Source organism: Copadichromis virginalis, linkage group LG4 (genome assembly GCF_057382275.1).
Source record: "Copadichromis virginalis isolate Kocher_CV1m ecotype Utaka linkage group LG4, C_Virginalis_male_GT1.1, whole genome shotgun sequence".
Taxonomy (NCBI): Eukaryota; Metazoa; Chordata; class Actinopteri; order Cichliformes; family Cichlidae; genus Copadichromis; species Copadichromis virginalis.
The window spans coordinates 21,680,196-21,707,091 of record NC_140621.1 but is presented as its reverse complement, the minus strand read 5'-3'; the positions used below and the strand labels follow the sequence as shown (position 1 = coordinate 21,707,091).

The 26,896-nt window shown below is 38.7% G+C and overlaps 2 long non-coding RNA genes across 3 annotated transcripts; one reads left to right on the top strand and one right to left on the bottom strand.

Moving 5' to 3' along the window:
* Positions 1 to 10,766: 10,766 nt before the first annotated feature.
* LOC146711370 (uncharacterized) lies at positions 10,767 to 11,982 on the top strand. Its single transcript, XR_014920287.1, has 2 exons — positions 10,767 to 11,722; positions 11,819 to 11,982. It is a non-coding gene; the product is annotated as an uncharacterized LOC146711370 (long non-coding RNA).
* A 9,446-nt stretch (positions 11,983 to 21,428) lies between these two features.
* On the bottom strand, positions 21,429 to 24,538 carry LOC146711369 (uncharacterized). 2 transcript variants are annotated; one of them, XR_014920148.1, is made up of 5 exons: positions 24,252 to 24,538; positions 23,768 to 23,831; positions 23,241 to 23,393; positions 22,792 to 22,879; positions 21,429 to 22,209 (listed from the first exon to the last, which is right to left on the bottom strand). It is a non-coding gene; the product is annotated as an uncharacterized LOC146711369 (long non-coding RNA). The 2 variants fall into 2 exon arrangements; XR_014920149.1 differs by having other exon boundaries at positions 23,768 to 23,803.
* Between the last annotated feature and the right edge of the window lie 2,358 nt (positions 24,539 to 26,896).

Here is a 26,896-nt window from a genome sequence, read left to right as displayed (position 1 = left end):
ATATATGCATGCTAAAACATGACAGACAACAAAGGCAGAGTACTCAGGCACAGAAATGTTTTTACGTGTTTTCAATTGAGCTTCTTGTGGCTTACATTTAACTACAGCTACTTATTCTTTTCTTCATCATAACAATCAGCTGTTGAAACTAATAATTTCGGTGAGTAGCAACAGTGACCAACAGAAACCAACAGCGCTGTGATCGTGTTTTTGTGTGTGAATACATTCGTGTGAATTTCCAAAGCTAACTGAAGGACAATCATGTGGTTAGCAGGTCACAGGTCGGGGCATGTTGTGTCATGCTTTAGCCCAGCGAGTGTTGCTTCTTCAGGTTCTCTGTGCACTTCACCCTCTCCTCTGGGGTCTTTCTGTACCAGCTCCTAAGAGAAAAAAGTCACACTGTGGTGACTTTAAATACGTCAAAAGCAGGGTGTGTCTGAAGACTGCTACTTTTATTAATATGTGACAAATGATTTTACAATTCTAATTAATTAATAGAAAAAAACGTTTAAATCTTGGTGTCCAATGCACTGAGAAAGAATGATTATCTAGAAAATGACTTCAGGAAATGGTTGTGTTATAAAGTTGTTTTACAATCTGGACCAGTACAGACTTGCCCCTGACGGTTAAGTTGTCCTGGGGGCACAAACTGTTTGTCCTTGGCTTGGCTTCAAGATTCCAGGAAAGGGATACTAAATGTATGTAAATAACGTCTGGGGAATATAATCCAGAAATTACATAGAGGGAAACACAAAATGAATTAAAAAGTAATAAAATCCCACAGCCGTGTCCCACACCTGTTGGTAGCGGGGCATCTGGCTTCTGCTGCATCTTTCTAGTCTGTGCTGGAGATTCACCAACCCTAAAGAAGTACCACATGCACCACTGATCACTGGATCTCAGCAGCATTAATGTAAAACATGTGTTTCTATTTCTATGTCTTACTACTTTTTCCTGTCTAGAGACATCTGTGTGGTAGCAGAAAGAGCCACTCTCTCTTTGGTGCACTTGGCTTTCTCCTGTAGGAGTGAATGTAGTTTATAGTTCATGAAAAAATATTCAGAATACTGAAGATGTCAGTGATCTTATCTTTTTTCCTTTTCATAAGGCATTTTAACCAAATACTAAAACACTTTGATATGACTCAAAGAACTGAAAACCAGTGTTGGGTAAGTTATTTTAAATTAATAACTTAGTTACATTACTAGTTACTTCTATCAAAAGTAACTCAGTTACTTCAAGTTACTCGGTACTTTCAAAGTAACTAGTTACTAGGGAAAGTAACTTTGGTTTTACTCAGAATTCTTGTATTGATGTGTTGCTTCCCTAACTGGATACCCAGCAAGGATGCCAGTCTTCTAGCTTGCTTACATGTTAGCACTGTCTAGCCACAATTGCACTGTGCCACCTACCAACAGAAAGGAAAAAATAATGTGCATATTACCACGAGAGAAATCCCAGGCCTGGACCGTCGTCGACTTCTGCCATGATTCTAGCCTACGTCACAGCATCACGTGTGCTTTTTACGTCCAACACGGAAACTGCAGTCGTGGTACTTTTGATTGTACTCGGTACTCGGAAATTCTGCCTTCCGAGTAGGAAGATGTAGGTAACTCCAGACTGCAGATGAGCTGCATACAGGGCTGGACTGGGACAAAAAATCAGCCTGGGCATTTTGATTAGAGACCAGCCCACCACTATAATAAAAACCTTTGAATGAAAACAAACACCGTTGTCACAGTGATGTACACTGTCTTGTTGGTATATATGTATCAGTCTAATAAACTTAAACCTACACCATCCTCCCTATTCTGGTATTCTAAACAGTACTTAGCTGAAACCCGAAGCCTGCTTGGTCGCGTTAACCTCTTGAACTATCTACAACACATGGTGGAAACCTGAAATTAAGACAGAGGAGACTAAGAGGTGAGACATGATCATTACTGAATATTAAAAATAATAACTGACAGATTTAGTGATATTTTCATAAACTATTTATTTACCACATCAATTAACAGCATGGCAGGGCAAAATGTTTTTTCTAACATGGCAACCTTTAAAAAGTGAAAGGAGACAGAAGGTGAGGAAGAATAACACTTCATTGACTTTTTGATGGCATTTTACACACAGTACTGGTACAGAATCTAGAAAATGTGGGACATGTACAACATATACAGTACTTACTTCTGAAGAAATTATAATGGGACCCTGAAAAAAATGACTATGTACAATAATGGATATCTATACATTTTACAACTGATGAAAACATTGGTTGTAAGGTTCAGGTAATTATTTATTAAAAGCTTGACATTTTAAATGAGAATAAGAAAGAAAAGTATTTCTTTTTGCTCCCTTTTCCCTGTTAATGCATTACCTGTCCCCAATGGCAAAACTTTGGTAGAGCTGCCTCTGCACAGTTACCAGTTGTCAGCTACAGAGGATCCTGGTGTTATTTGTCTCTCAGAAACAGTTCATAACTTCCCTTCAACTCATTCATGTCACCTAAAAGGTAAACTTGTTTCTCCATCACCTGTTCAGCTCTGATGATTCAGTAGGGACATCTCCTGGTTTCATCTTCATGTTTCCCTCTCACCACATATCCAAACCGATATCATGACCATTTCTGAAACAAAGTCCACACTGAAGGCCTGCTGTACATCTGTGTTTGTGTGAAGCTACATTAATGTAACAGGATGCCAGTGTGTAAACAAATATCTTTATTTATATGTCGAAAACAGGTTTGTCTAAAGACTGCTACTTTTATTAATATGTGATTAAGATGTTGTTAGATTTGTAATTAATTATCAAACAACAACAAAAAAGAAACATTTAAAGCTTTGTGGAAACTGAGCTGGGAAAGAATGGTTATCCAGAAAATTACATCAAGCAATGGGGAGGGATGCAGCAGATTTTGTGGATGCAGCTGATGGCAACATCAATGAACTCACAGACTCTGTCATTGGATATATTGGAAAGTGCATGGATCATACCATCACAAAAACCACTGTCTGCATATATCCAAATCAGAAACCCTGGGTAAATAAAGATGTTCGCGCCAAGCTAAAAGTGCAGACCTCTGCCTTTAACTCCGGGGATGCTGATGCATATAAAGCAGCCAGGTATGACCCCCGAAAGTTCATAAAAAAGGCCAGAAAGGACTGCAGGGACAAAATGGAGTCCAGCTACCACAGCTTTGACACCAGGCGACTGTGGAATGGACTGCGCTGCATCACTGACTAAAAGAAGGACAACACAGGCAGTGTTCAGCCCACTGCATCTCTCGCAGATGAGCTCAATAACTTCTATGCTCGTTTTGACGCAGACAACAGAGAGCAGATCCTCTACCCTCAGGAGGACAGTGAGGCTGTAACTTTAACTTGAAAACAGAAGCTGTGAGATGGACTTTTAAAAAGGTCAATCCTCACAAAGCTCCAGGACTGGACGGCATCCCAGGGCGGCTTCTCAGAGTGTGTGCCGACCAGCTGGCAGAGGTGTTCACCAACATCTTCAACCTCTCCCTGAGGCAGTCAGTGGTCCCCACATCCCTCCAAGCATCCACCATCATTCCTGTTCCCAAAAAATCAGTGGTCTCCTGTCCGAATGACTACCGTCCTGTTGCACTGACATCCGTCATCATGAAGTGCCTCAAGCAGCTGGTCAAAGGTCACATCTGCTCCTCCCTCCCTGACACACTGGACCCTCTTCAGTTTGCCTATCGGACAAACAGAGCCACAGAGGATGCCATCGCCCTGGCAACGCACACCACCTTCACTCACCTGCAAAAAGTGAATACATATGCAAGGATGCTCTTCATCGACTACAGCTCGGCATTTAACACCATCATCCCCTCAAAACTTGCCACAAAGCTCGTCGACCTTGGGCTGGGAACACCGATCTGCAGATGGATTCTAAACTTCCTCACAAACAGGCCCCAGGTGGTGAGAGTTGGTAAGCATACCTCCTCACCACTCATCCTAAACACAGGTACGCCACAGGGTTGTGTGCTTAGCCCCCTCCTATATTCCCTGTTCACACACGACTGTGTTTCTAAACACGTGTCCAACATCATCATCAAGTTTGCGGATGACACAACCATCATAGGCCTCATCACAGACAATGATGAGACGGCCTATAGAGAGGAGGTGATGGCACTGTACGAGTGGTGTCTGGAAAATAACCTGACTCTCAACATCAGCAAAACTAGAGAAATGATAGTGGACTACCGGAAACGACCAGTCAGGGAACACCAGCCCATCCACATCAACAGTGTCAAGGTCAAAAGGGTCAGCAGCCTCAAATTCCTTGGAGTCAACATCACCGAGGACTTCTCCTGGACCCTTCACACAGACGCTGCTATCAGGAAGGCTCGCCAGCGGCTTTACTTCCTGTGGAGGCTGAGGAAGTTTGGCATGAACGCCAACATCACCTCAAATTTCTACAGGTGTGCAATCGAGAGCTTGCTGACGAGCTGCATTACAGTTTGGTACAGAAGCTGCTCTGCCAGCAGCCGTAAATCACTACAGAGAGTGGTGAAGGCAGCAGAGCACATCACTGGCACGAGGCTTCCTGCCACTCAGGACATTTATCTTCAGCGATGCCTCCGTAAAGCACACAACATCATCAAGGACCACAGCCACCCAGCACATCAGCTGTTCTCCTTTTTACCATCTGGCAGACGTTACAGGAGTCTGTCTGCTCGGACTACAAGACTTAAAAACAGTTTCTACCATCAAGCCATACAACACCTCAACCACAACACTTAAACACACACACCACACTACACAGGACGCACTCAGAAGCTACCCTGCAGCTTCACAAGTACTCTGTACAATCTGCACTGGTCACTCCACTTTATTGATATTTATATTTTAAAAAGTGCAATACTGTAACAACTGCCACAAAAAAACTTTTGTACTGTTTAGTTTGTATTGCTGCTAATTCCTGTGCAATATCCCATCTGCCCCCCGCCCCCCTCACATTCCTATTTAAGATTTTCTTTATTTAATCACTAGTGTGTACATATATTTATATATACATATATATATATATATTTACTCAGTTAACTGAAAATCTCTTTTTTTCTTTTACTACATCTTATTAATATTTTGCTCTTTAGTATTTTTCTATTTATTTTTTATTTATTTATTTATTTTATTTTATTAATTTTTTTCTACTGTACCATTCTGCTGAGTGACATTGCAATGTTTACCCTGTGCTAACTTACACATGACAAATAAAACTGAAACTGAACTGAAACAGATGGGTATTGATAAGATTTTCACGATTCAGATTCCATTTTTGATTCTGTTTAACCATTCGATTCTTTATGGATTCTTTATCGATTCTTTTTAAAAAAGGAGAACACCAAGGTCGATTAGCTTAGAACTTTGTTTTATATCTTCTCTTTGAACAAGATAGAAATTTAGGAGTAACATGGCCTTACAAACCCAACAGTGAGACCTTAAGACATCCACAGCCTATGGCTCTTCAATGGGGTTTCACAGGGTCCCCAGGAAAAAAAATTGTAAATGTAAAATAATAAAATAAATATTCTACTGTAGCAATTACACAAGAATATCCAGTAATGTCCCTGTCTACAATTAAACACATTCACTTACCGAAAATCGGGGGCATCTGCTGTGGCAAATGGGTGCAAACCTTTTACCACAAACTTAGTCACTGTTCGGTGACATTCGTCTATCCCGGCCTGAAAGGAGACGCTAACAGTAGACTGCAGCGAGAACTGCCAGCATCTGAGCCAACCAGACTCTGTCTGTCTCTCTCATCATGGTCACCTAAATGCAGCGCACAGTAATGGCAGGTTTTGTAATAAGGCAGATCGCGCTATTTACTTGCCGCATTAACGGGAGAGGACGTGCAAACGTTACCGCTGCTGCATGGTTGAGATTCACGAGTCCGGAGCGGAATAAAAAATACAACATTCATTTCAGGTCATCGCGTGTTTTGTGAGCAAATGCTTTTGCATATTCGTAGTGTTTCCTCCCTTAAATGAAATATCTACTTTGCAAGTATTGCAAGTTGCCCTGTTGTCATCCGTTCTCGTAAAGTATAACCAAACTTTTTAGCGTTTGAGCTGCTTAGGCGCCCTGCCAGGTAAATGACGCTCCGCAACGTGGTGACGTCATTCGGGGCGACTGGAATCGATAAGGGAATCGTTTGCAAAAATGGCAAACAATTCCAAGGAATTGAAACAGTGGGAACCGGTTCTCAACAAGAACCGGGTTTCGATACCCATCCCTAGCAATGGGTGTGTCCTATAAGGTGTTTTACAGTATGTACCAGTTTTCTTTGGCTTAGCTTCAACACTCTAGTAAAGAAATATTGAAAGTATGTAAATAGCCCATGGGAACAATAATCATCTGGAAATTACATTGAGTGAAAAAACACACAAAACACAAAATCTGTTAAAAAATAATGAAATACAAGTACAGGACCCACTCTTGGCCCTCCTCACATACCAAGAATCTAAACACCTCCTTATCCATCAAACAATCTACTACTGCACTACCCCATCCTACAGTCTCTCCCCAGGTGTTTTCACTTTCCTCATTACCCTTTTGTGCATTTAAGTCCTCTCTCTCCCTGCTCAGTGTTGGTTTATCTGTTTGTCTCGATTCATGTCATTTCAGGTCTCAGGGTTTTTCATGTTTCTGTTCAGGTTCATGTTTTGACTGCCTCAAGTCTTGGTTTTGCATGCTCCAGTTGAGATTCATGATCATGTTTTATGTCACAGTCTTCGTAGGTAATCTTACCTCTTCCCAGTTTAGATTTTGGTTTAGTTTTCCCTCAGTTCGCCACGCTCTGTTTTGTTTTGCTGTATAGGAATTTCTTTTACTTTTGTATTAATCACATTATTTTATTGTATAATGCCTTGGTGCCACTGGATTTTAACATGTCTCACACTCATACAGTAAGACAAATGGTGGGGGTCTAGTAAGGAAGTTGGGGAAAGCAGACAACTCCACAGGAAGAGTCTTTTGTCTCTTCGAGGACTCTGGGAGGCAGCAAGGGAGTGTGAACCTTAAGGTGTGAAACAGCTGTGTACTGCCTTTTGTTCCTGTGGAAGGTATTTAACTGAGAGCCATTTTAAGCTCAGAGAGACTATGCTAACCGTCTGCCCCGCGGTCATGCAGGCTCTCCACCAATTTGGGCTGGAAAGAGCTCTTTAATCAATACCATCATTAATGAGAAGAATCTTTTGGCCACTGGAATAATCAGTGCATGCACCACAGTCATGACAAAGGTGGAGGCTAACACTTGCAGCCCAAAGTATGAGGCAGAAATTGAGTTCATTACGAAGGAGGTGAGAATTAAATATTTTATTTAAAGCTACAGTATATGTGTTTACAAAAATACAGCAGGTATTTGCTTTACATTACATTTTATAAAACTAAAATGCAATGATTTTTGTCTTTTAGGAGTGGCATGATGAATTATGGTCACTGAAGACGCTTAAGAAAGGTGATAACTATCGGGACATGTTTATTTACATTTTCCAGCTGCCTCCTGCAGCTGAGCTCCCTTGTCAGGTCCCAGCATCCTACTTAAATAGGAGAGATTGATTCGTATATAGCTCTAACTTGGCGTATGTTGCCCCAAGTTAGAGGGTTCTACCTCATGTGCTGAAGGCACCCCAGATGCATGAATAGTTGATGGAGATTAGCTGTGTTGGTCAGCTTTCCCAGACACGTTAAAATATATTCCTAGTTTTAGTCTTTAGGTTTCTGTTACCTTTCTTTCCCCGTTTTCCATTTTGTTACTCTTGTCTCTGTGCTCTATGTTTGCTCTTGTCTTCCCTGTCAGCCATAACTCCTTGTCAAGTCTGCGTCTCCATGCCTGTCTTGTGTTTCCAGTTTTACTTTGATAGCCTCATGTCCTGTGTTCAGTGTTTTGAGTTATGCTTCCCCTTTGTCTCGTCATGTTTGAATACTCCCAACTGTGCTCTCCTGTTGTGTCTCAATCCCTTGTTACTCCCTTGTGTATTTAAGCCCTGTGTTTTCCTCTGCCCACTGTCGCCTTGCCCGATGTGGTTTAAATTTCTCCGTATGTCCCTATTCAATCATTCCTGGTTCCGTGTTCCACGTTTCCTAGCGTTTCTGTTTCTGGGGCCACAGCATTTAGTTTGCGATATGGCAGCCTTGCTTCTGTCAGTCTGCCCCGAAGAAGCTGTGGCTACAACTGTAGCTGCCTCCACCAGTGTGTGAATGTGAGAGTGAATGAATAGTGGAATTGTAAAGTGCTTTGAGGGTCTCGAAAAGCGCTATATAAATGCAATCCATTATTATTATTATTATTAGTGAATATTGAATCCTACTGAAATTTGAATCACACAGTAACTGTAACAGTAACTGAGAAAATAATCAAGCATTTTATGGCTGTAAAGATATTTGTACAACAGAGTAGTTAAATCTCTCAATAAGTTAATGTCAGAGATTGGTGGATAATTTTAAAAGACATAAGTTGCTGGGTTTAGGGTAGAGAGGACCGATCCGATATTACGTATCGGTCCCATACTGACGTAAATTACTGGATCGGATATCGGAGAGAAATAAAAAATGTAATCCAATCCATTAAATATCAAAAAAGCACCTCACAAAACTTGTGACATGGTGTGGGGATGAACAAAAAGTATTTTACCAGCATAATATAATTTGCAGTATGATCATTGCTTTAACAATGTAACAGATAGCTTTAAGATGGCCTTAAGATGTTTATGCATACGGTTATCATATTAACTTTGTATTCCAGAACTATTTTATACATATTGCATATCTGTGCTTATTTTGAGTTGATGTTCGGTTCATTAAGGGTCTTAAGCTTCACTGGCGTGACTGTCCAGGTGATACATGCTGAGGGAAACTAGAACATAGAAGGAATTGCAATACATGCTTACAAAACACTTATATCAGGTCATTTTTATATTAAGCTTTTAGTAGAGGTTCTTGATTAAAACATTTATTTGGTAGATGACATATATATAGTTTCAGTTAGGTTGTTACACATAAGGATGAGCCTCTGTTCTGGTGAAAGGTCAGAAGTGCAACAGGTGAATTGAGAGAGAGCATTTAAGGACGAGACACAGACAGTTAGTAGGCGAGAGGTGACATAGAGGCTGAGTGAGGTCAACACATACACACACACATTAGTTAGATTTATTTATAGGTGAGAGGTTAGTCATGTCTGGTTGTAACTGCGAAAGTGTCTCTGTAAACGAGGAACCGTTCCTTGTTGTCTCGGCAAGAAAGAGGAACAATTCACTTCAAGACAAGAACTGAAAGGTTGACAGGAGATACCGGCCATGAAAATAGAAGATGATGTTCTTTCGAACTGTGTTAAAAGTCATTGTGGTTTTGATCTGATCTATGTATAAAATGTATCTGTGACGTATGAAGGGGCGTCATTAATCAAACCCTAAATCTATAAAATAATTGTTTGTGCTTTTATTAAGTCGAAGATCAATTGCTGTCTGTAGTGATCTTCCCACGCGTGTATTAAAATCATCGTTTGACTTAACCCGGCCGGATCAGTGTGGTTATTCTTCGATCACCTCTTGTATCCTTCCTCAATATTTGAACCTTAACAACGGCATAACTCGGCTCATAACCGTAGCACGTCGGAGCAGTGTGCGTCACGTGATAGAGCGGCTTTGTGTATTGTAGCCTCGCTACCAAACCAGCATTTCATCTCCGAGGAAGTTATCCCCGAGAGAAGTAAAGCAAGTGTGTAAGTTTATCTCTGAATGTTTGTAAAGCATTCCCGCGTTAAGCTTAACAACCGATATATGGAGCGACTGCCTCTTCTCTCTCCCTCCCTCTCCTGTTGCTACTTCAATCATGAAACTGATCAATGATCAGCTGATCGGCTTTTCTGTCGCGACTCCCGTTTCCCTTCTTTGTTTTTGGCCCACTTTGCACCAGAAAGAGGAAACCAGCGGCTGAACAACAGCAGCACGTTTAAGCTTGATAAGCTGTTGTTAGAATTTATTTAATATTACTTTCTACACCAGGATCCTTTTCTACGTAGCTGACCGCTGGTAACTGTGCAGGGGCAGATCTAGCAAAGTTTAGCCAGGGGGGGCCAATAGGGCATTAACAGGGAAAAGGGGGCACAAAGACATACTTTTCTTTCTTATTCTCATTTAAAATGTCTAGCTTTTAATAAATAATTATCTGAATCTTACACCCAAAGTTTTAATCTGATGTAAAATGTATAGAAGTCCATTACTGTATATAGTAACTGTTAAGTCTAATATACTAAGTAAGCTATACTACTTTTTCCTTTGGGAAGATACCATCTGTGCAGTCTGCATTTTTGTTGAAGAAAGATGTTGAATCTATTTAATTATTCTTGAAAAATAATTAAATTCTGTGCATTTTTTTTTCACACTGCATCAAATTAAAGTTGATTACGTCAATTAAGCATCATGAGGTGGAGGGTGGTTCCCTATTTTTTTTGCTGGGTGTTTGCAACCCTATTAGTTAGGTTGCTTAATATTTCTGCTAAGTACTCTTTAAAATACCAGAATAGGAAGGATGGAGTAGGTTTAAGTTTATTAGATTGATCACTATTGCTGAACTATGAAATATTTTGGGTGCAGTGTATTTTATTTTATTTTTTTTACATACAGGTATAACAGAATAGCTTTAGTGTTGTTGTTTATTTAAACTTGAGTATGAACTTATAAAAAAATGCAGCAAGATATAAAAAAACAGTTTTATTGATTAAAAAAACACTATATCGGATTCATATCGGTATCAGCAGATATCCAAATTTATGATATCGGTATCGGTCATAAAAAAGTGGTATCGTACCATCTCTAGTTTAGGGTTAAAGGGGTCAATACTAGCTACTGATGTCAATCCTATACTTTTTCTCCAGAAGAATGTAAATTTTTCTTAAGTAATAACTTTTTGTAATGTTAAGTAAAAAGTAAGCCTTTTTACAACTTTTGAAATAAATATTACAATGTAGTTCAGAACCAAAGTGCTGGCAGCATAAAGAGAGAAAGCTACACAAAACCAAAATTTAAAAGTTGAGTTTTTAGCTGCTTTTTAACACAAATCACACGTCTCAGTGGGTGAGAGCTCCAGAGTCTAGGAGCCATTACCACAACGCTCTGTCACTTTACTGTAATTCTCAGGCCTGTATGATGATAGAAATGTATGAATGTAAAAGTTTAAGGGTATAACAGGAACAGTTTCAACTGCGCGTGCAAATAAGTTAACAATTTGCATTGGATATCACAAGACTATAGGTCTGCAAACAGGGCGTCTGTTAGCTGTAAACATAAAACACTAGGGAAGCTGCATTAACAAATGCGTCTGTGATGCTGTGTGCATATATGTGCCTAAGTTTGATCATCCTTAGATCTAAACATTAAAAAAAATCTAAAATGTTTCCCAAGAAAAAAAATTAGTCTAAAATTTGGGTTTTTTTTTTAAATTTACTGATTTAATTGTAAATGTATTAATCTTATTTATCTTGTTTATTGCAGGCTCAAAAGCTATCTGCAGAACTTTTTAAATATACAAAGTATGTTCCAAAGCCGGAAGATGGATATAAAGCACAGCAGTGGTACTGGCCACTAGTGAAGTGTGTGACTGTCAGGGTGCCAAACAATAAGTTTCTCCAGCATGTCACACTTGTGGACCTTCCTGGAAATGGCGATCGCAACAAGAGCAGGAACGAAATGTGGAGACAAGTAATTTTTCACATCAACTTCTTGTTGTTTTTCTGGTGTTGTTTTAACATCTTTTGTATTAATTATTTATAATTGACGTGCTATAATTTTTTTCAGATTGTTGGAGATTGTTCTACTGTGTGGATTGTGGCTGAAATTACTCGGGCAGCATCAGAGAATGAGGCCTGGGAGATTCTAAAAAGTGCACATGGCCTCATTGGAAATGGTGGTCAGTGTGAGCAAATTCACTTTATCTGCACCAAGTCTGATCCTTCAGACAATCGGTAAGTGAATTAAGATGTCAAAGTGCATAATTTAAAAAAATTTAAAATCACATACTGATCAATGTTGTGGGAGAAATATTGAATAATAGTTGTATTCAGATATTTACTAAAAACACATAATATTCTAAACACTAACACAGTACTGGTAAAATTCTTTGTGAAGTCAGTACCCAACTCACAGCTTGTGGCAAGGCGAATAATGGTGTGTTTTTAACAAGCAACCAAAAAAAAAAAACAACCTTTATTTGTCACCAGTGTTGGGCAAGTTACTTTGAAAAAGTTATTAATTATAGTTACTATTTATTATTTTTCAAAAAGTAATCGAGTTAGTAACTGAGTTTCTAAACGTAATTAATTTCTAGGAAAAGTAACTATTGCATTACTTTAAAAGAAAGTTTTTAACCTTCTGGGGTCCCGGGTATAATTGACCATTTTTGACTACTTTTAATTTGACCTCTACATATCACCATTAAAAACTATTTACTTTGCCTTGTTTGGTGTCATTCTTTTCAGTACAGCCTCACATGTCTGAATTTACAGTTATGTTTTCATTTTGACATACTCTATTAACACAACTGATCTAAAATCAGACAAAAAAACAAAATCTGAGTAGAAAAAGTTATATTTTATGCTGTAACAACCACAAACATGTTTAATGAATCATATTTCATAACTTAAATACAAATATAAATTGTAAATCTTAAAATCCCATGCACAAGTTGTAATGGTTCGCAGTGGCTGACCGTGTGGAGAGTGTTTGGAGGACCCAGGTGCGGACACAGATAAGCAGACCAAATTAACTTTAAACAAAAGGCAAGCCTTTATTTGAGGCTGGAGTACATGAACTAAACTAAACGAGAAGTGAACAGGGTCAACAACTAAACAGGAACCTAAATTGGGAAGAAACTAACAACAGTGAGGCTATGAACAAGACTGTGCCTTTATTTGAGGCTGGAGTACATGAACTAAACTAAACGAGAAGTGAACAGGGTCAACAACTAAACAGGAACCTAAATTGGGAAGAAACTAATAACAGTGAGGATATGAACAAGACTGTGCCGGAACATGAGGGAACTGTGAAATATAAGAATAAGCATCATGAGCCATGACCTGCACAGAGACTTGAAACCTGACATGACATACGGCGTGGAACACAGACGACGCGACACAGACTGAATGAAACACAGAGACTAAATACACATAAGGGATGATCAAGGGAAGTGGTCACACATGGGAGCACAGCTGACACACATGAACCTAAAGACGGGACAGGGGAAGTGAAACTAAAGACACTGACATTGGACACAGACTTCCAAAGTAAAACAGGAAACATAACAGACGCAGACTTGACTAGGGAATACAGCAGACCCTGGAACACAGGAAACGAAAGACTAGAAAAGATAAACTATGACAAAATCAAAATTCAATAATGACACAAAACTCAAAACACTGGGTCACCGACCCAGGACCATGACACAAGTTAGCTGCAAATTTGCAGCCATTTACCTTTTTTTTTTTTAAATAACCATTTCAAACTATTTACATAACAATCAGGTGTTCTGCATTAAATAAGATGCCACATAAATTATTTGGGCCACTGCAAAAATAATTTCTGTCCACTATAAAGAAGAATATCACAAGCCTGCAGGTCTGACAAGAGGAGATGTATCACTCCCCCTTTTTTCTACCTGGAGACACCATTAACACTGCAATCTGCCTTTGTTGGCTTTTTTGCAGCACCTGTAACATTCAGCAGTCACCTCATTGTTCTAACACACAACACAAAACTATCCACTACACTACACACTAACTACACAAGACAACACACTAACTACACACTCCAAACACGCTAAACATCACAAATCTCTCACATCTCAAAACTTGCTCTCTTTTTTCAGCTCTCTTTCTTTCTCTTTCTCTCTCTCGAAGTTTGATTGTTGTGTTCAAAATGTAAATATTATACTAAGACACTAAATAAATGAGACTGTAGAAAAAAAAACCCAGAATACGTCACCATGTGACCTGTGTCAGTGATGTGAGGGGACCATTCTTACATAGTGCAAAATACATATACTAGCAGAAGTTGTTGTTAGTGATTTTACTTTTTCTTATTTATTATTATTATTTAATATATTATTATTTATTTTAAAAGGTTTTTTGTTTTCCTTTCTTTTTCTACTTAACCCCTTTAACTAATTTGAACTTTGACATACAGACAACAATGAACCGAGACAGTTTCTACATTTAACAAACATCCAGTCCCTCTCATCAAATCGTCATCAGACTCATTCACGTCTGTCTTTTTTTTTTTTCTGTTTAATCTGAATCTTATTATTCTTTGTAATCCTGCTTATTGTTGGACTTCTCCTTTTGCCTGCTAACTTCATCCTCCATAACTGACCATTTTCGCATTAACTTTAAAAAGCAGATGAGCACACATAAAATGTTTTTGTTCTGATGAATCTGTCCATATATGTAACTGCTCTACTGATCAATTTAAGGAGTTGAAAGGTCTAGTATATAAAGGAGGAATGGTTTAGCGGAAATTACAATTTATCTTTCAGTTTCGATTTTTGGTCATGGGTGATTTTGTGCAAAGAAAACTGACTGAATGGAAACTAAGTGAAAAAACAGAGACATTTGAAGGTGAATTGTTACATTTTTTTGTTTAACATATTTCATTTATTGTAGGTACATATATATATACGTATGTAACGCTAACTATGAAACATAAGAGCTACTAATAGAGCTTAAAATGTTGTTCCGTACTATAACATGGTCAGCCTAAATGTTGTCCATGTTTAGAGAGTAAAATATCACTTGTGGATTTTATACTTCATACACAAAATGTGTAAGCAAGAGTAAACTGTTAACACCTTGCTTAAAACAAAGAGAATTAACATGCATTTAATTCATACACCAATGCAGAACTCCTTTAAAAAAGTATTTCTGAACTAATTTTATGAATAATCTTTATTCATACTACTAAACTGATGAGGAAAGTATGTATCATCTTGATGATCAAATCGAGAAATTGATCCCAAGAGCTGGACCTAGAGTGAAATTAATTAATTAAATCCTTTCACATTTGTTACTTTTCATCTGAAAAATGTCACTTAGGGTAAATGCTTACAGGTGAATTTGTTTTAGAAATATTATGGTGTGCTAATTACATTAAATTTCAATATGTCATTTTATGGTGGGGTGTGATTTGTGGTTTAGCACCAGGTGAGGGGTGGAGCAGCGGGTTCAGGTTACAGTGACAGGGGAGGCTGGGAGAAAGAGCTGATGACTGCCACACCCTGGTTTAGTAGCTGCTGGGGCCTGAAAAGGAATGAACTGAGAGCGGAGTGAGAGAGCTGAGCCAGTGGGAGTTGAAGAGTGTGAAGTGAAGTGTGAACTGAATGAAAAGAATTACTGAAACCTGACACAGAACTGTCTCCTTGTGTGTGTGCGTCATAACGGAGATCAGGAACAGAGTGATACAGTGGTGCCCAGCTTCCCGCTACGACATGTCAAACCCGCAGAACCTCCAGCCAGCTCAGGCACTAGCTCAAATGATGGCCAGCATAGCGGCCTTGCAGCAGGAGCAGGCGGCAGAGCACCAACGTCATCTGCAAGACCTGCAGGCCCTGACTGAGCGGCAGACGCAGGTGCTACAAAACTTTTTGGCTCAGTTTGGGGCCGCTGCGAATCCGCCCCCTCTGGACGGGCTGGAACTCTCCCCAGAAGACCATCATCGCCGCATGGAAGAAATATCGATGCCAGGGGAGGTAAGTGTCTCCCAAAGAGTGACTTTCGATGTTTGTTTGTTTTTTTAACTATATTATTAAATAGACTTTAGTCAAAGGGGTTGTACATCAAATAAAGAAATGGTCTGCTTTCTAAGTATCTTGTTATGTGTATTTGTACTCATATTTTCATCAATCCAGTTCTTTTTGTTTATAGAAAGGTGCTGTTATATTTGTTATTTCTGCTGCACTCTTGACTAGCTCTCTCTTGAAGAAAAAAATCCCAGATAAATCCCAGTTATATACCAGTTACTTTGCCAAAAATTGATTGCAACAGCTATTTTGTAGTGATGTGTCGGTCGCGAACGGAAGTGAACAATGCGAGCCGGCTCCTTATCCGGTCGTTAAGTCTGACGTCACTAGCCATGTCTGGGCCTAAACTCCACTGCAGGTCCATATATCAAACGATCACTATGGCATTACTGAGAGTTGAAAAACTGTCTAAAGTCTTTCATCTTTAATAACATGATCAGCGTTCTGCTCTACCAGGTGTAACAATTGAGTTTACATCCAGGCATCCATGAAAACGGAATTTATGACATTTAACGGAGTTAGAAGTTAGCAAGAAGTTAGGTGGATTCTGTTCATCTGAATGTAGCGTTTTCAGTGGGAGAAACGTTTTGTCACTCATCCAAGTGATTTGAATTTAGATGTGTAGAGTTAGAAATGCTACAGAAAGTGTTGAAATTAATCAGTGGCACATACCAAGGTTTTTTTTTTTTGTTTGTTTGGGGTTTCTTTCGAATAAAGAAGTTCAGTCAGGAGAACAACTGAGATAATCCATCCACAATACGAGGTTAGTCATTCATATACTGCTGCATGGGCTGGGCTGTAGTTACATCCCAAAGTCTTAAAACCTGAGCTTAAATAAATGATTAGCGGTAATAAAAGCCGAGGGAGGTCAACAGTGATCACTGACTGTATTAGGAGCTTTTTGAGATTAAATAGAAGAAAATACATAACATTAAACATGTTAACAACACAAAAGCCATATTAAACGCAGACTACTTTAGGCCCAGAAGTAGGATTGGGAGCCATGGGGGGTTTTTTTTTTTTCTTTCTCTCACCCTCTCTCTCGCACTTTTTTTCCGCTTCACTCCACACGCAAGCCTTGTGCTTTGTGCTGGGAAGAGAGGGGAGGGGTGGTAGTTACACTCTCAGTAGCACAGGAACAGAGCAGGAGGGAGACAGAGAAAGAGAGCCATGGACAACAATGTCACATTAGAAAAGTAGAGTAATGATCCACAACTATTTTCAGTTGCGGATGATAAAGGATTCAGAAAGTTTATTCATGCAGGCCCAAGTTGAAATGTAAATGGTTGGTTTTTGTATTATATGATTTATTTATTACATTTTATGTGGAGTGAATGAATAAAAGTATATTTACGGTGGCTGCTAGAGACAAAGCACATACAAACCCCGAAGCATTTACAAACTCCAAAACACGTGCAAACTCCTAAACGCGCAGTGTTGAGCTTTTGTTACCTAGTGGCTACACAAGCCAGCAAGTACCAACAACTGGATTTGGTGTGTGGTAGTAAAAGGTAAATGAACTTTTTTTTTTTAATTATTTGAAAATATATGAGTGCTTGTGTATAAATACACAAAAATTACACGTATGCTTTCAATTGTGTAATCTAAGTGATCTAGGTAGCTCTGTTTTTGAAGTTCAGTTAACGCTAGAAATGTGTTTTGGAGTTTGTACATGCTTTATCTCTAGAGGCCACCGTATATATTTATATATAAACATATATAAATAAAACCACTTTTGTTTTGTTTTTTACATTAGTAATTCCTTTTGTGCATAATTTTATATTGTTGTTAATAATAAATTAATTAAAGCAACAAAACAACCTGAAGAGCCGGTTGGGAGCCAAAAGAGCTGGTTCTCTAAAAAGAGCCGGAAATCCCATCACAACTACTTTGTGATAGGAATGATCTCTAAATTGATATTGTTTGTAAAATATGATTGACCTATTTTTGACCAATTTTAAGTCAACAAGTCATTTATAACAGCTTAAATTCAGTGCCAAGGTAGTTATCCCCGACAGAATTTGTTTTCCCCGGATCAGGTGAATTTGCTTGGTGGGGAGAGCGGATCCAATTAACTTCGCCTCCGTAACGATCAGAAGCTGAAACCTGCAGTCAGCTGAGACTGAAGAAGTCACTTGGACGAGTGACAAAACATTCCTCCCACTGAAAACAGTCCAGATGAACAGAATCAACTTTTTGGGATACTAGTTTCTCTTTCTTTGTTACTCCCGAATTCATCAAAGAGGCAACCTGGCTGTCTGTGTAAATGCTGATGCTTTCAAGTGTCATAGCAACATTTACTGTAATCGAAGCAAATATCCCAATTTCGACTTGGATTTGTTTGAGTACAATTATCCATTTGTGTTAACTGTAAAAGGGATACTGTAAAGTTACTATATTTAAGCTACAACTAGATGTGCTACAGCCTTATCATTTTATTATTTCTGTCCTTGCCTGGTTTTAATTAATAATCCAAAGAAAAAAAAACTCCCAAAACACTAACAGGTCATGAAAATTCATTCAGACTTAGCAATTTGATGATTCATCCACCTTAATTATTAAAAAGCATCAGTATCTGTATCAGAATCTTTGAATTCATGAATATCCTATTGTGCCCCCCTCCCTGCACACACCACAACACTGCAAAAACCACACCTTCCCACACATTGATAGCATTATTCAGAAAAATTCTTTAACTTTTATGCTGATTTGGATTTGCAATATTTTTATTGTGTTAGGAAGAGCCAAATACAACTCAACCACAAAAGGAATCAGTCAATACTTCTGGTCAAGTAAGTATAAAAAACTGTTTCATGACACTCCTCTTCAGTATCTGTACTGCAAGTTACATTTTTAAGTAAACATTTTACATAGCTTTGCACTTAGCTTTACCTACTCTGCAAACAAAACTATAAAGAAACAGCTGATGTCGATCAGGTAGGGATTACTGAAATTCAGATAATGAACCAGCAGGCTTTCCTTCATTCATACAGTGGGATGCAAAACTTTGGGCAACCTTGTTAATAGTCATTATTTTCCTGTATAAATCGTTGGTTGTTACAATAAAAAATGTCAGTTAAATATATCATATAGGAGACACACACAGTGATATTTGAGAAGTGAAATGAAGTTTATTGGATTTACAGAAAGTGTGCAATAATTGTTTAAACAAAATCAGGCAGGTACATAAATTTGGGCCCTGTTGTCATTTTATTGATTCGAAAACCTTTAGAACTAATTATTGGAAGTCAAATTGGCTTGGTGAGCTCAGTGACCCCTGACCTACATACACAGGTGAATCCAATAATGAGAAAGAGCATTTAAGGGGGTCAATTGTAAGTTTCCCTCCTCTTTTAATTTTCTCTGAAGAGTAGCAACATGGGGGTCTCAAAACAACTCTTAAATGACCTGAAAACAAAGACTGTTCACCATCATGGTTTAGGGGAAGGATACAGAAAGCTGTCTCAGAGATTTAAGCTGTCCGTTTCCACAGTTAGGAACATATTGAGAAAATGGAAGACCACAGGCTCAGTTCAAATTAAGTGGCAGACCAAGAAAAATCTCAGATAGACAGAAGCGACAAATGGTGAGAACAGTCATAGTCCACCATTTGTCAGACCAGCACCAAAGACCTACAACATCATCTTGCAGCAGATGGAGTCACTGTGCATCGTTCAACCAATTGGCGCACTTGACACTACGGTATGAAAAGGAAAAAAAATAGAACGCATAATGGACAGGTTTTTGACGGGGCATCCACACAAATGCAAAGCAGGAGATGAAGCATCGCCAAATATGTTTCAAGCCAAAGACTAGAAAATATGGTGATGCATATCATCCCTTTGACTTCACCTGCACAAGGGCCAAGGTAGGTCTCCTCTGCAGAATTGGTTTTCCCTGCGTCGGGAGCACGCGCTGGGCTCACATCACGGACAAACAGTATGCCACATTCTTGATTTTTAATTCACAACCATTTTTCTAATAAAACAAAGGGGGCCTAGCAAAAAAAGTTTGGGAACCAATGCACTAAAGTGACCTGAGTCAAAGTAAAGCCAGTCACACAAGCCTAGAGATCAGTCTGTGACTTAAAATCCTTACAACCACCAACCACTAAACAATAGTGATGGTAAATTTGATTCCTTTTAGTGAATCGAGTTTGAATGAGTCACTCACCAAAATGAATCGGGTGTTTTGAGTCATTTGAGTCACTGAGTCAGTTGCTAGGAGAGTGCAAAAAATGCACATTTTCATGCAAACTTAATTTGTTTGTCTTTTCATGTAAACCCTATTGCTAAGATGAGTGATTGAAAAAGAAAAACAACTCTTTTATAGAGCAAAAAAGAGCAAAAGATAAAGATTTGTAAAGGGAACATTTATTTTTATTTCAATGAAATTTCTGACAGATAGAAAATGAAATGTGAATCAACAAAATCAAAAATATAAATAAAAATAAATAAAATTCACAGATTACTGTGTTCAAAAGTACTAGTCCACTTCAAAATTAATTGTCCCTTACAGATTGGCATTGAGGAAAATAAGCTCCCGAACTTTTCCAGGGCTGAGACGGTTCCTCCTGTCTGTAATTATTTGTCCTGCCTTTGAAAAGATCCGCTCTGATGGAACAGAAGTTGCCACTATGCAGAGTCTCGTCTTCATAATATCGCAGGTTTTTTTGAAGACAGTGGTATGGGACTTCCACCATTCCAGGGGGTCAGATGTTCGGGGTAGGAGAGGTTCTGACAGGAATCCTTTAATCTCCAGCATTGCCTCTGTGAAGGGGTTTTGGACTCCTGGCCTCAGTGATGCAACCCGCTCCTCAAAATCGGCCCAAATCACAGGCACTGTCTCAGTGGAAGTACACTGAAAAAAATATGTTGTTGGATTTACTTAATTCAATGGTGGACATTTGTTGCACACAGATGTTTTGCTTTGGCAGCAACTTAAACAATTGAGTTAAATTAACACAATTTATTCATGTTCAATAAACCTGTGCAATTTGTGTTGATAAAATGTGACTTAAACATGTTTTGATGAAGTAATTTGAGCTCTTGAAATATTTTAATCCTTCACAATTTTCTCACTTTATCCCAACACCATTCAATAACTTTTACCCAATACTACTTGGTCACTTAAATACTACATGTTATCTTCAAATTACATTTTGCTATTATATTCTAGTATCAAATACACAATTTTCAAATGGAGGCCTTATAACAGATTATATTGTTCTCTTCCAAGATGGTTGCTGGCATCCACCAGTAACCTTTCAAAACAAAATGTCTAATTTCACTGCATTGACAGTAGGTAAAGAATTAAACTGACATTACTCCACTACTGAATCTATATAAATCAACAGTTAAATAATGTCAGTTCTTCCGTGTTCTCTGGAATCAATCACAGCAAAGAAATTAGACTCTTTCTTTTGAAAAATTTTGGGAAAGAACAATACAAAACATTCTATTTAAGGCCTCTAACGTCAAGATTCAGTTAAACAACAATTATAACTAAACAATTTGAGGTAATGTTAGTTTCCATTAACATTAAATTAGGTTACTGAATTGGCAAACACCTTCCTATTAACATTACCCATTTTACCCCAATAACTAAAGAAATTAGCACTTGCAGGTCAAAACCTTTATTCAAGAGATGCAAAAATAACATTGATACAGTGACTGTCAAAAATTACGGCACTGATCATACTGTGACATCTTGGTTCAAAACAGCACACTTAGAAATATTCAACGTTCCTTACTTCAACTGAATGAAACTGAAAATACCATTTCACACGGCCCATATGGGATATTTAGACTGCATAACTGTTCACGCTACATCTCTTCACTAGTAAAAGAAAGAAAAAATACAAAGAGAAATTTAAAAATGCTGCCAAACAGACAGAGAACTTGTACAGAGCAAAAGGAAAAACAAACAACAACAACAACAAAAAAACGGCTCGTCCTCATGGCAGTTGCAGTGTATATAAAAATGAACCCTGCGATCTGTTCCTGGAATTGAGCTTCAAAAATGCAGCAGAACAAGTGTGAGATTTAAATGTCTTCTCACCTAGAGCTGGTCACCTCACATGCATAACAGTGAGCTTCGTTGCAGGAGCAGTTTTGTCTTAGTTGTGAGCTTTTCTTGAGAGCTGAGTTGCTTCCAACTCAATTACCACCCTTTGAATCACCTCAAAAGTGTAGCAGAGTTGTGATGGGTAACTCATGTTGAAGGAATAAAAAAGGTCCAAACAGCATGGCTACTGCAAAGGTCACGTTATCCAGATCTTGAAGAACTACTATACCCTCGATGATGATGCCAACGTCAGAAAAGTCATTGCCTGGTGCATCCTCTGGAGACAGATGTTCATTGTGGTTTTCTCAATCTGTGCAGTGGCCTCAGTCAAGTCCTGGTTAAACACAAAACATTTCTTTAAGATTCCCTTTTAAACTCATCTCTTTTGAATCTACCAGTTCTAATGTTAGAGTAATTTAAACCAATGCAAGCAACATAGTAAATAGCTATAGCCAAAGAGTGGCCTGCCATGCTGCCATTCATGGTCTAACAGAGTTTCTAAGAGAGGGTGAAAAACATAATTTCAAATGCTTTACATTAGTTTTTCTTAGAAAGACACCGGCCCATCAGAAATCCAGGCTATGTCACTCAGAAGATGTTAGAATTTAGACTTTCAGCCCCACAATTTGGTTAGCTGTTGGTCTTTTTTTTTTTTCAAACAAAAGCTAATGTAAATATTGGTGGGATTTTCCTTTGTTCACTAGAATGACAAATTTAAAGTTTTTTCACACTGATGTGACCCCTAATACAGGGGTGGGGCCTCAAGGGCCGGCGGCTGAGTTCACTACCAGGCCTCATGTGAACTTCAAATTATTAAAGAGGACTACTGGTCCTAACTGGTCCAATGAGGATCAAGTGGATAACTAAATGCATTTTTAAATGTTGCAAAGCCACAATCTACTCATAAAACACTCACCATGAACTCCTGCACCAAGATGTTGCAATTGTCTTTCACACAGATGCGGAGCACTTTGATGAGACTCCCTTTGAGCATTAATGTCATCCTAAAGTATTATAACAAAGAAAACAGAGATTTGTGAACTTTTCAGTAGCACAGAAGAAAATGATCCCAGACCAAAACTTAAACCAGTCAACATGCAACACCAGCATCTACAAAGCAATATCAAAAGTTCCTGTTTGACATCAACTTTATGGATATATAGTTTCCAGAACATTTATTTTTTTAAAAACATCAATTTTTCTCAGTGGGCCAGTAAATGCATGACGAAAATTATGGCATCCTTTCGGTGGAATCAGTACTCACAGGTAATAGTTGACTGTTTCAATGGATGCAGCATAAAAATCTTTTACTGACCTAATGCAATACATATACACTTTGTAGTTAAAGAATTTTAAAGTTCTTACTGTCATCATGGCAGCTACATCCTTTAGCTTTGTGCCCTGTTCCCCCGATCACTTTGCAAACACTTTCAGCAGACTGTCAGAGAGAAACTCAGCTCCGTCAGAAACCTTGACTGTAAAGGCATGGTTGGGATGCACTGGAATGCTGCATTTCATCTGAAATGACATAAAATTATTTTGAAATAACAGCAGGCACTGTGCTTTGTTAATAATGTAATGTTTTGTTGAATAAAAACTGTGTTTCCAGATCTTATGGGATTAAAAAAATCCAAAGATGTTTATTTCTGATTTGCAACCCAAGAACCCACAAGTTACAACCTCATTTTAGTTCAAGTGTGCATTAATGCGAGTCCAGTAATCACCTTTCTGACAATACATACAGGTATAAGTTAAACCTATGGCAGATTTTGGATTTCTCAGTTGTATTAATAGGGTGGTCTATTTGAGTATGCATGCACCTAATAATTATAAAAAACCTATTATAATTAAGTTACAGAAACCTTAAGCGAAAATAGAATATACTTTCTTACCATAACACCTTGAACCCACAATCCATCAGCTGACTCCTGGTGAAATGCAGAATAGATGTGGTCTCTCAATGTGCATAAACAAAAACAAAAACAAAAACAAAAGGACAGCAGGTGAGGGCAGGAGGGGTAGGGATGTAAGCTAGCATAATACCGCTGATGATATTAGCTAAAGCTGTTCAATGTCCAAAATCTCACTAACACCACGGTGCAGTAAATACACAATGTAACTGAAGAGTCAGTTGACAAATCTATTCACACAGAAAACCAAATTATGTTATGAGTGCCTCGTAATTAGGTTTAATGTGATATTACGGCTCTTGTGCCAAAGACAAATTCAAATGAAAAAGCGCCAATTCTTTGATAACAGATAAAACAGCAAATAAGCTAACGGCTCTTTTTTAGCATGTTACATGGCGGCACTTTAGACGTTTAACTACATTTGGCTGAAATATGGTAAATATTAATTCAAAAAATCAAGACATACCAAAAAACGTAGAGTTGGCTGCTCGACTTGACTGAGATGGATGCATTTTTTAAACCACGATCCAAAGCCCGCGAGATGAAATCACGCGTGGTTTCACGAGATTTAACGTTGCTATCTTATTGACTTACTTCACCTGAACATGATATGAACAATTTAATACACCCTTTCTGCATATCATGTAGTTTTTACACTATATAGTTACATTTATCTTTAAAACATGAGGCAATTGTGTTAAATACATGCAAGATGCTTACATAAATCCAAGAGATGGCCAGTCCCTTTTTTTCAGTGTACTGGCCTGTGGGACACCCTCTCCCTCCTCTGTGCTGGGTGTTGCCAATGGCAGTGGTCTTAAGGACCTTGATGCAGCTCCCACAACTCTTGTTACAGCATCTTCTGCATGTCTATCATGTAAAAATGCATGCTTCTTGAACCTGGGATCCAAAAGTGTAGCATCTGCAAGCAGGCTCACTTGTTCGATCCCCCCCAGCTGTTTGACAATTTCTGCCATGAGGATGTCTACCATGTTGCGGATTGGCTGATAGATGGAAGGACTTCTCTGTCTATGTGCAGTAATCCTCTGCAGCCCTCTTGCCATTAAAATGGCTTTTGATCCAGTAACAAACCTGTTGAGGAGAAATAAAGGAAAGACTATAGTTCCATGCGTTTTAATGTAGTTACAGCCCCTGCAGTGCAGTGCATTAAGCATACATTGTCATATAAAACCATTTTACAGTTTACATTTAATTATAAGCTGTTGTAAGAAACATCTTAAATGCTATTATCTGGGAAAGAATTGAAAAATGTGTTTAGGCAAATGTAATGACACAACATGAAATATATACATGTATTATGACACTATTTTAACATACCTTTCGGCACTCAGTTTCACAGTCACTTCCTCAAAAGGCTGCAGGACCTCACAGGTTTTCTTGACCATCTCCCACTCTTCAAGTGACAGGGTTTGCAGCTGTGGATTTACCAAGGCCAGGGTGGAAATGAGGGGATCCTTCACTTCTGCAATCCGCTTCAGCATGTAATAAGTGGAATTCCACCTGGTTGGCACATCTTGCTTCAGTCGTAGTTGGGGCTGTCCCATCTGCTGCTGTGTCTCTCTCAGTTTAGCAGAAGCCACTGTGCTGCGGCGTGTATATTCAGTTATTGCTTTTACCTTTCTAATAATTTCTTGAATTTGAGACTGCTGGATTCCCTTTCTGACAATTAAATTCAAAATGTGTGCAAAACAATTTAGATGGTTCCAGTGCAGAATGTCACCCACAGCCTTCTTGACATTGGCTGCACTATCACTTACACATGCAACTATCTTTTCCATAATGGCCCATTCAGTTGCAATCCTTTCCAGCTCTCTAGCCAGGTTTTCAGATGTATGGTTGTCTTTTAATTCAAAACAGTCCAACAAGTTTGACTGCAGCTTAAACTCGGCCACATAGTGGCATGTAACAGACATGTAACTTGTTGATGTGCTGGAGGTCCAGCAGTCAGTTGTTAAGCACACAGCAGGTGCTGTCTTGATTTTTTCCTGAACATCAGCTCTTATCTTCTGAAACAAATCGGGCATCAGCTGTCTGGATACTGTACTTCTACTGGGAAGAACATATGAAGGATCAAGTGCCTTGGTGAATTCCCTAAATCCTCTGTCATCAACGATTGAAAAGGGCTGAAAATCTTGGGCAATCATTTTAACCAGAGCCTGGTCAACCTTGCTCTGCTGAAGTGGCATCATGGGCCTTGACACAAATGCTCCCATGTAAGACTGCCTCTGTCTTCTTTTTGCTGATTGTTGTCCTTGCCCTGCTGTGTGTGTGCTTGTATTTTCTTGCTGAGTACTTGTTGATGTGCTGCTGGAATAAACAGGTGATGTGACCGCTGTTGATAATGCTGCTGTTGAAGATTGTTGCTCCTGCTGTTAGCCGCTAGGTTGTCCAATGCTAGTAGCTGGGTTTTGACTGTGCTGTTGTTGTAGCATAACTGTGTGGTGCTTGCTACTGAGATGTCTTCTCATATTTGATGTACTTCCCCCTCGAAAAGACAAAACTGTCTTGCAAATGTTGCATTGTGCGTGTGTTGCACTTTTCATTTGAAAATGCATCCAAATATCACTTCTTCGACGACTATCCATTTTTCCTCGTATCATTAACTCGCACTGCCGGCAAACAACACCGTAGTACCGCCCCCTTGCCCCATACACGTGGAAAAAAACACAAACACCTTTAGAATTTTCTGGTTTTTTATTATTAGTATTTTCCTCAAACATGTCACATATATATTTTCTTATCTAAATAATTTAGTGAAATAGCGAATTTCTAATTATTTAACTTACATTATTGCAGCAGCAGAATGTGAGTCTGAGCATTTTTATTTTTTTAATAGTGGTGGAACTGAGTTCATATATTTTTTCCTTAAGTCTGCTTATGATCTTTTCAAAAAAACAAAGTGTAGACTGAATGTTATACTGCGTCAGTCAGACTATCGGACTTCGTCTTCAGTGAAGGAGCGACTCTTCCAAGGTAACACGCTCTGAGTTTCAACAGCTGATAACCGAGAGCGAGGGGTGAGTGTGTCTTATGAAGCATGAGGGTCCACTGAGCTGTGTACCAGGGGGCGCTAATGTACCTTAATGTTGG